The sequence below is a fragment of the Rhagoletis zephyria genome, unplaced genomic scaffold (assembly GCF_001687245.7).
Source record: "Rhagoletis zephyria isolate East Lansing unplaced genomic scaffold, Rhagoletis_zephyria_1.1 Rzeph_scaffold_01089, whole genome shotgun sequence".
NCBI classification, from domain to species: domain Eukaryota; kingdom Metazoa; phylum Arthropoda; class Insecta; order Diptera; family Tephritidae; genus Rhagoletis; species Rhagoletis zephyria.
Genome location: NW_016158173.1, coordinates 105,531 through 116,006, shown reverse-complemented (window position 1 = coordinate 116,006; position 10,476 = coordinate 105,531). Strand labels below are relative to the sequence as shown.

The 10,476-nt window shown below is 34.5% G+C and overlaps 1 protein-coding gene across 1 annotated transcript in view; it reads right to left on the bottom strand.

Moving 5' to 3' along the window:
* Nucleotides 1–7,915, bottom strand: part of LOC108362752 (uncharacterized) — a gene marked incomplete at its 3' end in the record, with an annotated part of 38,813 nt that extends 30,898 nt beyond the window's left edge. Inside the window, exon 1 of the mRNA XM_017615874.1 lies at nucleotides 7,818–7,915. The remainder of the gene's footprint in view (nucleotides 1–7,817) is intronic.
* Nucleotides 7,916–10,476: the final 2,561 nt, after the last annotated feature.

The window sequence follows — 10,476 nt, the reverse complement described above, 5'->3', positions numbered from 1 at the left end:
AAGTGGCCTACCACAGGGTTTAGTTCTTATATAATTCCCAATGAGAACGTTCTCGTCAGTTTTGTTCTCATTTTGGTTTTGGTTTTGACGCGTTCTTGGGAACAAAACTACGACAATGGCATTTAGTTTCGATCATACATTTCGTTCTCAGTCCCTGTTTTAAAATATTAATATTTAATATTCTTTAAAATATACATACATACATACATATGTACACATGCATGTATGTATATGCATTTACAAAAATTAGAAGTTTGAATTTAAGTACAGAAACTAATGTTTTAATTTACTTTTCTTGTCTCCGTCTACTCAGGCAAGCGGTTAGGTGTACATAGTCGCGTACACTCTAGACATAAAAAAATAATTATAAAAAAAAATTTTCTCACTGAAAAAATATTTATCCTCACCAAAGAGATTACACAAGAAGCTTTATGTCGCATTACCCGGGTGTTTTTCGTTTAACCGGCACCAACATATGTATATTACCCGGGTACCCGGGCAAATCGGGTAATACCCGACTACCCGGGTAATAAAAGCCCCGAGTAATACCCGGGTAATCGGGTACCCGGGTACCCGGGCATTACCCGAATTACCCGGGCACCCGGGTAATACCCGGGTAACCGGGTACCCGGGTATCATCAGCCCTAGTTAAAATGGTTAAAAATTAACATATCCGTCTAATTTAGTTACTTTAAGATATACAAATAATATACAAAGTTCCCCGAAAAAATACCCATTCCCTGATTGCTACTTAAACCGAAATTCCCTGCAAATCGGGGAATTTCCCACGAGTTGACTACGAGATCTACTACTATCAGACGATTACAGTTGTTTATTGTATCGAAAGTTGGTAGCAAGTTGATAAGTTTTTGTCATTTCTCATATTTCTTTTTTATTTTTCCGAATACAAAGGATGATCATTCTTTTTCGCTTTATTCCGTATTCGAAAAAGTATATGTTTTAATGGACACATCGATTTGAATACATAATTTAAATTTAGATAATATTTTTAGCAATTTATTTGAGAAAAATAAAGTATTTAGATTATCGTTTGTATTTTCGTCGATTTTAAATTTGCTCCCCCAAAATAATTGATATCAAATAAAGAACCTCTTTGAGGTAAAATTTTCGAGTGACGAAAACTGAACTAGAAACACAAAATTTATGATATCAATTTCGTGACGAAAATAATACGCATTTTTTAACTGCCTTTGAAACGTACGGAAAATATTTTTTTATTTATTCGGAACGTTGCGAAATTCCGTCTATTGCTAGAAATCTATATATATAAAAAGAAGTTACATTTCCTTGGTAATCTTATAACTCAAGAACCGCCGAACCGATTCCCACGGTTTTGCATTCGTTGGAAAGGGCTCGGGCTCCGTGAGGTTTGTGGCAAAGAAAATAGAAATATAGACCAAAACGTGGACCTGGGTAACCTTGGGTGTATTTGTTCAATATGGGTATCAAATGAAAGCTGTTCATGAATGCTTTAAGATTGAGCACTTTTCATATAGCTGGGTGACTAGGGTCTCGAGATACAGACCAAAACGTGGACCCGGGTAAACTTAGGCTGTATTTGTTTAATATGGGCATAAAATGAAAGCTGTTATGTCAAAAATATGCGGAAGCAAATAAAAAAAAAATTAAAAAATTCATGAATACCGTTTTTGTGAAAAATAAAATTGTGTAATACGGACAGTTCTTTAATCTTCTTTAATATATTCAATGTGATCATTGAACTTCAATTTATTGTCAATTTGAATGCTTAAGTACTTAATCATGCTCATTTCATCAATGTTTATTCCCGTCATTTTTAGATCAAGTTTTCGGGTTTCTTTATTAGATGTTCTAGAAATAATCATAAAATTAGTTTTGTTAACATTTACGTTTAGTTTTGGACTGCCGTCCAAATCATAAAAGCCGCAATTGCAATGAGATTCCTATGTAACTTATCACTTTCTTACTTTAGACGGCAGTATACATTAGAGGGCTGCTTGAATTCATTCAAAGCGGCTTGTGAATAATTAATGTACAAGACGAATGAATGATTTTGGTTTAAATTTTTTTTTGGATTTGAGTGAATACCTGTTCTGATATACATATGTGTCGACATTACAATATTCAAACAAAGTGAAAAGAAACTGAATTTAAATAAATGATAATTTTTTAATGAATATACAAAAAAAAATTTTCTATGTACATATGTATTGCTGCGCTCCTATTACAATACGAACAAATTTGTTTGTAGAAAAAAACTTTTACCGAAATGAATTTGAATGATTTGAATGTTTTTCATTCATTCATTCACATTCTTCCATTTGAAGGTAGAAAATTTAAAACAAAATGTATTTTCATAACTTACAAAATTCCAAACGCTGAGTGTTTTGTATGTGAAGAAAAATATTCAAATGTACTGTATTCTGTTCGGCTAGCAGTTGGAATGAATTCTTGCAGCCCTCTAGTATACATATATCCTTATTATTATTTTTCTCATCTAAATATTACATCAGAAAAAATAAATTGTACGGCGAGATTCCCCCTGGCCCGGACTTCCTATCTACGGCGCTGAGTACACAGAATACAGATATATAAGGCATGTATCTTCTTATTCTAGTATAACAAACATCGCATCAAAGTTACAATACCATTTCATGCAGTGTTGTTTACAATCATTTTCTTTTTGTTTTCCCTTTTCAATTGACGAGAAGTCAAATGAAATGCAAATGAAGCAGTGTAAACACCTTCAAATAACTGATTTCAAATCACGCATTTGGGCCCAATGTAAATGTAATATAAGATAGCCTTTTTAGCTACTTCATGGTATTCACTCCTAACACTAACCTAAAACTCGTTCAGAGACACAGACTGAGATATGCGTTTCAATGTAGAAGAACTCTGAAGATCTATGAATGTTTTTTAAATGGTTCTTGTACCCAATCGATATCACTACAACTATCCGAAAAATAATCGAACAAAGACTTCAGGAGATTTACCAGTGAAGGGACCACAGACTTAATCCCTGGGTCGAACGCTGTATATATTGTGATGTTCCGATACCAGTACTTAGAAGTATATGCTCAAGTACCGAGTATTTTTTGTACTTCGATACGCGTGTACAAGAACAATGTGCAAGTATTAACTTGTTTGCTAAATTTGGGAAACTCAACTGAAAATAGGTCTATGTAGTTTTTGAAAAAAAAAACGAACCAAGATGTGAACCAGTCGATTTTTCTAAGGTTATAATTAAAAGTGGACGAAAGTGGAGAACAAAAGTCGTATCGAATTAGAGGAGGATGTGGAGCCAGACTATGATTTGCGGAAGCATCGTCTAGAATTCGTTTTGAACAGAAGAAAGAAGTAAACGATAAGCTTTCTCAATACTTAACGTCTTCGGTTTCAGCACCTTCAAGTAACCCCATTTCAAAATTGGAGGAGGATATGAAACGGCATGTTTCAGCTCTTCATAAGCCTTTCTCCACTGAATGTTGTTTTATTGTAAACGGTCACTGAACTAAAATTTCTCCTCTGAGTACTCTGGCGAATTCGCGCTAAAATTCAGTTTTTGCTTTCCGGACCATTTTAGCGTTTTTCAAGCAAAACTAAACGTCATAAGGGATGGCGCTCGAAGGCTAATAAATGGTCCTTCATGACGGCCTATATTTAATGAAAAACAGCCAGGCTGCTATCAAATCTCTTAAATCTCATGGAACACTGTGGAAACCACCTGCCATACTACCAGCCAAATTTGATTAAAGATTAATGTAAAGCGATCCATAGCTCTCACTCGGCCGGACCGCTTGTCTCTCAGATTAGAAGTCGAGGTAATGACCGGAGACCGGTAAGGATATCGAACTAACGTTTTTTGTCGCAGTTGCAGATAAAGTAAATGATGGAGAGCATCGAACATTATCTCTGCCACTATCCCGCCCCTTGCTATATATAACGCACTCGGTAAATTACTAAGGGAGGCAAAGAAATAAATGGCTTCCACCAGTGATATCACAACGGGCTTTTCCAGCCTACGTGCTCTGCGAGGTGGCAGCCACTCTAGCCTAACATTCATACAGAGCACAAGTAAAATTACTCAAAATATGAATGAACTCCATTAGTCCACCAGACTACACAAAGAACAGCAATCACTAAATGAAGAAGATTGCACATAATGGTTTGCACCGGCTTAACAGGAGTGAGTACCTGTCGGCTGATACACTCCTACCTTAATAGAAAAGGAGGCAACCACTGCGGGTCTGAGAATTCTAAACAGTTCCGACTTTAAAATCGGAAATAAGACGAGTCGTGGAGGTCCTATTGAAATTCGCCAATGACGGCAAATTGCAAATGCAGGATGCAATAGTTCCAAAACTAGAAATCTCCAGGAAATTTGTGGTAACTGTTGGAGACCGAGCTCACTTGAATGCAAGGAACTCATACATCTACGCTAGAAAATGAAAAACTTGGGCTGGCATATTTGGGCCGAACTTCAAAAAACATATACCGCCATCTTCCAAGTGAATATCTATGCAATATAAATCTGTGGCAGAGAATTCCACAGAAGAGGCATATCATCGAAATATATCTACCTTATATCGGACAATCAGGCATCCCTACAAGCACTAAGATCACAAATAATAACCTCCAATCTAGTAGTGATTTTTTCATAGTCCTAAACGCTCTAGGGGCCAAAAACAAAGTTTTACTAGGATGAGCTCTTGGGCTTGGGGGATATGATGGCAATGAGGAGGCGGACTATCTAGCGAAATAAGGAGCTACCGCACTGTTTCATTGTCCGGAACTCTTTTGTGGGCTCACCAAAGCACACATAACGGGGGTCATAAATAACACTATGCGACAGTCAAAATCGGGATGGGATGAGACCAACGGGAAATGTTATATCGGTCAAAAACAAGTTATACGTGTCCCGGCGTTTCGCTGGGTCACGTCTAGGAATCGAGATATATATATAACTATCATATAGGGGAAATTGTCACCTTTGGTGGTCTTTTTTTGACATAACTCGAGAACCACTAGTCCGATTTTGCTCAAACAAATTAAAAAAAATTAAAAATTACAATTCCTTTAATCTGTTCATATAACGTTTCTCTATATAATCAACAGTTTTAAAAAAATTTAATATTTTAGGCAAAACATATTTTTTTTCTTCATACATTTATTTTTACCGGCAAAACTGTTGATTATATAGAAAAACGTTATATGAACAGATTAAAGGAATTGTAATTTTTAATTTTTTTTAATTTGTTTGAGCAAAATCGGACTAGTGGTTCTCGAGTTATGTCAAAAAAAGACCACCAAAGGTGACATTTTCCCCTATATGATAGTTATATATATATCTCGATTCCTAGACGTGACCCAGCGAAACGCCGGGACACGTATAACTTGACCCCTACCATTTGTGTCACAGTGTAATTGGTTATCCAAAATGTTCAAAAGGCATTGGATGGAATGGCCAGAGCAGAGGGAATTCAAAAGATTTATCAGTCCTTCAAATGACGCTTCAAAGAAACTACTTAATTTAGGTGGAGAAGACTTTAAAACTCCACCTGTATACTACAAGGGACACTGCTCCCTTCGTTATTACCCCTAGTAAAATTAATCTTTTGGGAAAAAGTCTGTCGCTTTTGCGAGCTGTTTGTGAAGTTGATGCTCTGGCTAGGCGCAAGTTAGCTCACTTATATAGTTGGTGCTACACTCAATCCACAAGATATCTGGAACAGAAAGCCCTTGGAGGTGCTAACCTATATTAAAAGCTTTCTCTTATAGGGCGGAGGACCACGCACAACAGATCACGGTAGAGATCGCGGTGTTAATAGCACTTATTCACAATAATAATTAACAGGCCCAATCCCACCAAAGGAAAAATTCGCCGATATGACTGCTGCCATAATCTCTCCGCTAAAATATGTCCTAAAAATATATTTCAACGCTAAATATTGCTAAGAGAATTTAAGACTGTGATTTTATATATTTCGTTATATAATTGGGCCCGATTTTTTCTGTTAAAGAGTATGTCAGTTAATAAACTGGCAGTTAAAAATCGCTGCTTAATAAAGCTTTTTCACACAAAATATACTTGACGCGGCTAACGAAATTAGGAAATATCTAAGAACAAGCGTCATGAAAAGTAATTTAAGGAAAATATTGAGAATTTGTAGCAAGAATAGGGGCGATCCTGTCGAAAAGGAGTTATAGTGAATAAAAAGTTTGGATTGTAAAGTTTTTAGAACCAAATTAATCAGAAATTACCTAAATAATAATGTCCTTAAGTATCTAGGACGACTTTCCTGGTTCTGATCTTGACAATTTTATTATTTCAGAAATAAGTAAAAATATTATTTTTTCTGGATCCATATTAACCCCATAAATTGCTTGTTTCGTGAATTATTTGGAATATTTCTTTCTAACTCAAGATCCGCCTCATTAGATAATTTCATTGTCCATGCATCTGCGAGTGTTATTTTTGTACAACAAAAGTGGACTTTCTCGGTGTAACACAGTGTTATTGTTTCATTAAATTTCGTATGGAAATTAATTCTTTTTTTTTTTGAGGTCCCGAGCCAGAACAACAACAACCTGTACGACGGTTAATTACTTGATATAAATTTTATTGACCGACTAGGCGGTATACGGAAACTAAGAAATCAGAATACATAATTAGAAAACAAAAAAACTAATCAAATCTCCTTTAATTAATGAAAACAAAATTGGGGAACATGCCCTTAAAAAGAAATACAATATTAAATCTTCTTGCTTTGATAAATTTGCGATATCTGCGAATCAATTGAATTGTTTTGTATTATTTGCGTGTCATAAAAAAAATTAATTAATCCGTACGTTTTTAAACAATCAAAGGCACTCTTAAAAACACAATCTTCAAATTTATTGTTAAAATCCGTTTAGTAAAATATGCTGACATAAAATATTTATCATTCAAAATGAAAAGACGGCAAAAAAATATTTTTTTCAGATATGGCAGCTCAGTTTATGTGTGATACTTTCGTATTCACGTCGTGGCTAGTGTGCTATGTAAATTGTCGAAAAGAGCGCCTGCGTAGGTTTACACGAACGAGTATATTGTTGCGTGTGTATACGTGTTTGGCTAATTTTATTTTGGTCAAACTGCCGCGCGGCCAATTTGGTCCTTTTTATGCGAGTATGGGAGTGGGCGAGAATTTGCAATAAGCAGAGTTTCAGGCAATAATTGCATTGGTCCAACACGTCTCACTCCCATCTGCTCAGCGGGCTCGCTTTTTAACTTCCTGTCTCTCTTTTTAAACCACACTTTCTTCTACATCATTTTCCTGCGCTCAGTAAATATATACATACTTATGTATGTACGACTTCGTTTTATATCCGTAGTTCATTTACTTTTAATACGCTTATTTCCAAATTTCTGTGTTAGAAATCATTTAACAAAAGCTTCACACATTAGCACATTCCTTGAAAACACCACACACGCACTGATATTTTTGCTTTGATACATCGACTGAAGTTGTCACGCGTGAATTATAAACAATCTGGTTTCTGGCTGCGGTTGTCTACACATAAATATCTGAAATAATGTAGAGATATGTATTCAGCTTTCGAATGTTATAGTTCCACACAATATTTAATGTTTGCTTTTGTACGTAAATGAAGCAATACTCGGCGGATGAGTAACACAATGTACACAATTTGTTAAATCACCAGAAAGTATGCTACAATTTTTTCAGTTTACTAAATAACCACAAACAGCAACTTTTCTGAGTACACTGCTTACAGCCTGGTCATGGACAAACACGAACTAGCTTTGGTTATACTCAGAATATTCTTTACTGCACTGCTTTGGCCTATTGTTGGTTACTTGGCTTACTCCAATGGCGAACTACACCGCTGGCACACGGTAGTGGTGGTTATAGGCCGAATCGTCGTTCAGTGTGAGCACAAAATTCACATCCACTTGTTCATTCGTTCATTTGCTATACCTAATATACGTAAGGAGTTGCCACACATTTTAGACTTAGCTGCATTTTGTACTTCGTTCTAAATACTACCTTGTTACTATATTATAGTCAAAGACAGCATATTGTTTCATATGTATTTACGTACATACACGGTTGCCACTTGTTATAAAAATAACCAACCAATATCCGAAGAAAAAACAACCAAATTGAAAAAATACAACCAAATTTGTTATCCACTTACCTATAACAAAAAGCAAAACTCATTTAAAAAAAATAAATAAAAAATCAACAGTTTTATTCAGCGTGAGGCCGGGTTTTTTTCAATGAAAATTTTGTGGAATAAATAATTTTTTAGCAACAAACACAACCGACTTCAATTCTATAAAAATTTAGTAGTAACGTTAATTTTTTCATGGTCCAATGATCCAATCTAAACCAAATTAGTATGGGACCACCTATGAGACACTACGTTTCTGATAGAAAAAGAATTATCGAAATCGGTTGACGTGGTCCAAAGTTATGCGGTAACATACATAAAAAAATATATATATATTCCGACGAATTGATAACCGTCTCCCTTTTTTGAAGTCGGTTAAAAACAACATTAATTTACATTTTGGTAGAAGTTATAGCTGCTATTTCGGAAATCAAAAAATTATTTAAATAGTTCTGCGTTCAATGCTACAATGTTACAATTTTACATTAAAAATAAGAATTTGAAAAATTAATTTATTAATTTTTGACATTCAGTATGCAATAANGCGGTAACATACATAAAAAAATATATATATATTCCGACGAATTGATAACCGTCTCCCTTTTTTGAAGTCGGTTAAAAACAACATTAATTTACATTTTGGTAGAAGTTATAGCTGCTATTTCGGAAATCAAAAAATTATTTAAATAGTTCTGCGTTCAATGCTACAATGTTACAATTTTACATTAAAAATAAGAATTTGAAAAATTAATTTATTAATTTTTGACATTCAGTATGCAATAATACTTTTTGTAAAGAAAAAATCTGGTAATTTCTAATTAAAAAAAAAAAACCAAATTAGAATAAATAAAAGAAAAACAACCAAATTTGGTTGGAAACAACCAGCAGTGGCAACTGTGCTTGTACGTGAGCATACATACTCTTACATACAAATGTTTTTATATGCATGTACATACATATTGTGATTCGAATGTTTTGCGAATGCGAATGTTCAAAAAGTTCTGCTAAAAGTCTTATAAGCAGGGAACGGATTTTTAGGACCTTAAAACCTATAAAAAAGGCAAAATAAAATAGCGAAATAGGCAGGAAAAGCCACTAGAAATCGCAAAAAAAGGCAAAAGAAGGCTCTAAAAAAACAAAAACCGAAACAAGTAATTTTTAAGCAAAAAGCAAAGTCGACTTCAATTCTCATATAAAAAAATATATATATATATTTCATGATCCAATGATCGGATCTAAACCAGATTAGTATGGGACCACCTCTCCGATGCAAACAGAATTATCGAAATCGGTTGACATGGTCCAAAGTTATGCATAAAAAAAAAATATTCCGACGAACTGATAACCTCCTCCTTTTTTGGAAGTCGGTTAAAAATACATTTATTTTAAAAAGTTTATTTTACAAGTAAAAAGAGAAAAACTATGAACTAGTTTTATTATATGAAAAATTTTTACTTTGAGTCTTTGACTATTTTCTCCTTTCGAGTTTTTAACTCGCAAAACTTTAATCTCTATAGTTGTAGTAACATTGAACCACAAGATGCATTTTGAAGTTTTCTGGCAGCATGTTTATTCGATTTTCGCGAAGAAAAGCCCTGAATGTACCAAACGTGCGCTCGACTAAACTTTCATATTGTCAGGATTAAAGGATATTTATTGCCCTTTACAATTAAAGGTATAAAAGGCAAAAAAACGCAAATATCTTAACAAAGGCAACATCAAATGTGTATATATGGAATCAGGGAAATATAATTTGTGGACGTTCTTAATCGAATATACTCTATCTCTTTAGCAGAAAAAAGTCAATTTCCATAAAATCCGTTCGCTGCTTATAAGCAAACCTACAAGAAGGGTACTTTTTAAACTGCCCCAATTGGGTAGATTTGATAGAGTATATTCGATTAAGAATGTCCACGAATTATTTTTCCGAGGTCGAGTTCGAATCGATGTCGTTACGATGTCGGTCTGGTAAGGTCGTTTGAGTGAACTCGAAACGACGTCGAAACGAAGTCCTTTTTTCCATACAAACCGCAACGTCGTTCCGACTTCGTTTTTCCCATCAAATCGAAGTCGTTACGACCACAATAATAACACTGTAGGTAAATTTTAAACTTTTAAAATAGCACAGCTCAAAGACCAAACACGAATACTTAATTTTGGTATCTAGATTACGAAGCCGTTTTCAGAAAATCTGCACCACGTCAAAATTTTGAGATATTTAGGAGGGAAGTTTTAGAGCTCTGACGGTGAAATTTTCGTCGCTTATAACACTGTGCTGAGATTTACAACTGTTTTTCT